Below are 4,033 nucleotides of genomic sequence, written 5' to 3'. Positions count from 1 at the left end.
CGAAACTCGAAAATCGCATATCGCGTTATGCAAATAGCGCATAGCGCCCCCGTTCGCTACCGAAATCGACACACCTGTTGTGTCTTCGCGTTATACAAAGAGCAACTCTAATCCGCACAAGTGTTGGCGACCGTCCCGCTTGGCTGCTCGATTCCGACCATTTTTCGCACCCCTCTCCGCAGGCCCCGCGGCCGTCCGTAGTGGAGAGGGTTTCTCCATCTACCTGCCCGTGCGAGAAAAATAAAATAGGCGCGCTTACCCGCACTAAACGCGAGGCGCGAAATTTAAATTATGTTCGCCACCGAATATGACGAACCAGTACGATCTGTACCGAACAAATATGTTTAAGTGTCAAAGCATAAACCAAAACAGTAATGATTATTTGATCTTTGATAGTACAGTAACATTATAGTGTTTGTTTTATTCTATACTCTTTGACAGCTGTCAACAGATTGAGAGATTGTCATTATGCTAATTTAAGTGTTAAAAGTTCCTCCTGGAATTAAATTTGTGGTTCTTAAACGTATATTGTCGTTTGATTTTATGATATTTACTAAACAAATATGACCATGATATTCCAATAAGCTCGCTCTGCTGACAAGTTTCATTGCTGTGACGTTTACAGGGATAAAAAAAAAACTTTCATTAGCGAAGACTTTATTACTGGTTATGTACAGTTATAATGTTAGGTTATACGACGAATTAAATAACATTACTCCTTAATATTTAACGCTATTTATAATTTATTCATACAACTGAGATCAAATAAAATCAATATAAAAGTTAACATTTGTCGAAATAAAGAATTCAGACATTAGGGATTTTTTTAGAATTTTTTAATATTACCTCTATTTTAACTTTAGCTACTGTTTGTCTTCATTTTTAATAAGGAAATTGCAATTTTATATGATTATTTTATGGTTGACATTAGGGTTGTAACGGAGGCTATTTTAACGGAAGCAGATGCGGATGCGGAGACGAAGGGCTTCACCTCTGCAGAAGCAGTCAATAATGTAACATTAATTGCGATTTATTAAAAAAAACTGAAACATGTTAATTCAAAATACAGATTGGTTCAATTATGCAAATATAATGTACAAGAATCATACTTAATTGGCATAGCACGAGCGTGGACCGCATAAACGATAAGTAATCGCCCCACTCGCGATAAAGAGGTAAACTAACCTCCGTTATAACTACACATAAGAAATAACGGAAGCGGGAGCGGATGCGGAGTTATCATTTCTTGCAAGTTCCGCACTTGCGGATGCGGAAGCGGAGTTCCGTTACAACCCTATTTGATATTAATAAGTATGAAAATTAATATAATCAACACGAAGATTTATTGGCTGTTTCCTCATGCACATGCCTTACACGTCCAGTCCACTTTCACATTTAATGTAACTTGAATATATATTTCTACAATCTACGTCTAATTACATTGCTGGAACCCCATCTGAATATTAGCCAAGTACATAACAGCAGGAATCACTCATCTAACGAGTAAATAAAAAAAAATGTAACCATTTATTGGTAAATTAGAAAACCGATTGCCATTATACCTCGATGCTTTGCGTATAATACGTAGATATACAATCTATAGATGTAGCGTCTACAAGGATTTTATGGATTTATTAAGGATTTTATGGCACTTTTTAACAACCCCCTTGTACATCTGTTAGTTTTTAGTATTCCCCAATTTACTAAATGCATTTTGGAATGAAATTTCGAAATAATATTGATATTTACTCGAAAATAAGCTCCCTTTTTCATATGACTTAAGGAAATTACTAACTTTGTAAGATGCAAGATTAATTTAAAATAAATTAAACCAATAATGAGGTTGTTAAGAAAATTGCTCCTAAAAAAAAATTCACCACACATTTTTAATCCAAATATTACTATAGCTTATATATCTATGTTTACTCTCAGATTCATTAAACTGCGATTAATCTACAATTAAATCTTGTTAATAGAACACTTATTTGTCCCGGTGAGATCCCGTTTAAAAAAAAAAAGAAATGTTAGAATCCTTCAAATAAATTTATTTATAAAAGATATAAGATAAAGGTATAGTGAGATATTTCACAGGCGCTGTTAGTTACCGGGTCAAATAAGTCGTTCCATCTATATTTGATTCCATATTAATTTGACAATAATCAAATTGACAGGAATGTTTTCACAATCTGACGAGGCGGTAAATTGTGAGATATGGAAGTTATAATACTTGGCACAACTTGTTAAATCGATGTAGACTTTTATATCACATTGTTTACTAAAACTAACGTAAGTGAAGTTATTTTAAATGATTTTACGATTTTTTATAGAAAATATCGATATTTAGTTTGTCTAAATAAGATAGATTAGTTTGACAAATGACGCATATGAAGTATAGAATTCAATTTGTATGAAGGTAAATGCCGTACTTAATAGACAGGTATCGTAGTGACGAAACACGGGCTAATTATGAACTATCGATATTCGGTTTAAATAAAATCGAACTTAAATAAAATTATTATTTTCTTATTAACTAATTTATAGGACAATTCTAGTATTGATTATAGTGTAGAGAATTTAGCGATGACAGAAATAATAGCGAAATCTAGTAGTAGCTGTAGTAGTAATAAATATTTATTTACTCGCAATATTTGTAATGGTTCTGTAGGCCATTATTAATTTGAGAAAACAGTGTTTTTTTTAATTCATAAGATATAACTATGAATCTATCGATTCCAACTTCTATAAGAATAAAAATCGATAATCGATAGGATTCACATCTGATTTGACACAACCCATCACTATTAAATTGTCAAAGTAATATATTTTTATTTAGACAAACTAAAACCGGTTAAAACTAGTTACATGAATTAAAATTCCATGTTACATCGATGTCAGGTTTATTTAGGTCTTGTTATATGCTATTTTATGACCTTAGAGTAAATAATTTTAAATGAGATTATTTTAGCAGCCTTTTTTGTTCATTTTTAAATGTAACTTTCACTCGCTGTCGGCTTTCGTTGATTTTTCACTCGATCCTTTCCTAAAGCTCAATGTGTCTGAATTTGCTGAAAATAAAAAAAATATTAATCTATACTATTATAATAAAGCGTAAACACACACTTCTTTGTTGCCTAAGACGTCAGCAATTACAGCATATTTTTGAATAATTCTATTTTTAATAATAAGCCCTACACTTACGTCACTCTTTAGGCTACATATTTTCACACCATTAAGCTTAGGGGTAAATATTTTGGTTAAAAACCCGAATGTGGGAAAGAGACCATAAGTTGCTGCCAACATCAAGGAAGCAAGAATGTCGTCATGTCATGTCATTTTGACTTTTGCAATTGATAATTTGACAAATGTAAACAATAAAATAAAATTTTCATAATTCCATGTGGATGAAGCCGCACGGGAACAGCTATAATCTATATATACACTAGCTATTCCCGTGCGGCTCCATCCGCATGAAATTGGTATTTTATCAAAAAAAGAATTATTCAAAAATATGCTGTTTTCTGAAATCTATGTATATAACAAAACTAGATGTCAGCCACAAACTTCGTAAGCACGGATTTAAAAAAAAAAGTCATCTATCTCATTCCCGCGTGCATCTACCTTCTAGCAGCAATCTGTCAGTCAAAGTCCCGTCCAAATCGGACCACCCGTTCCAGAGATAGCTCTCCGGACGCCATTTTGTTAGGGCGGAATTAAAAAAAAATAGTATACTATAATATGCGGGTCTATGTCAGCTACCCTCCAGTGAAAGTCCGGACGAAATCGGCCCAGCCGTTACGGAGATTACCCGGAACGCGGTTTGCGGACAGACAGACAGACAGACAAAAAAAAACTTTAATTGTGAATTTTTTCTGATTTTTTTTTATTTTTTTTCTAAAAGATGAAGATGCAATTTTTCTTTTGATATTACAGACACTCCAATTTGTTATATGTACATACCGCGCAGCGAGGCGGGGTCCAGCGCGGAGTTCTCCAGCAAGCTGTAATCGTTCCTGGTGCCGATGGCGGGGGGTGC

At 33.7% G+C, this 4,033-nt stretch overlaps 1 long non-coding RNA gene across 1 annotated transcript; it reads right to left on the bottom strand.

Moving 5' to 3' along the window:
• Positions 1-2,980: 2,980 nt before the first annotated feature.
• LOC106111699 lies at positions 2,981-4,033 on the bottom strand. The gene is made up of 2 exons (XR_001226188.1): positions 3,958-4,033; positions 2,981-3,065 (listed from the first exon to the last, which is right to left on the bottom strand). It is a non-coding gene; the product is annotated as an uncharacterized LOC106111699 (long non-coding RNA).

The sequence above is a fragment of the Papilio polytes genome, unplaced genomic scaffold, assembly GCF_000836215.1.
Source record: "Papilio polytes unplaced genomic scaffold, Ppol_1.0 DF824150.1, whole genome shotgun sequence".
NCBI lineage: Eukaryota > Metazoa > Arthropoda > Insecta > Lepidoptera > Papilionidae > Papilio > Papilio polytes.
Note: the sequence above shows the minus strand (reverse complement) of the source record. Positions and strands in the feature narration are given on the sequence as shown.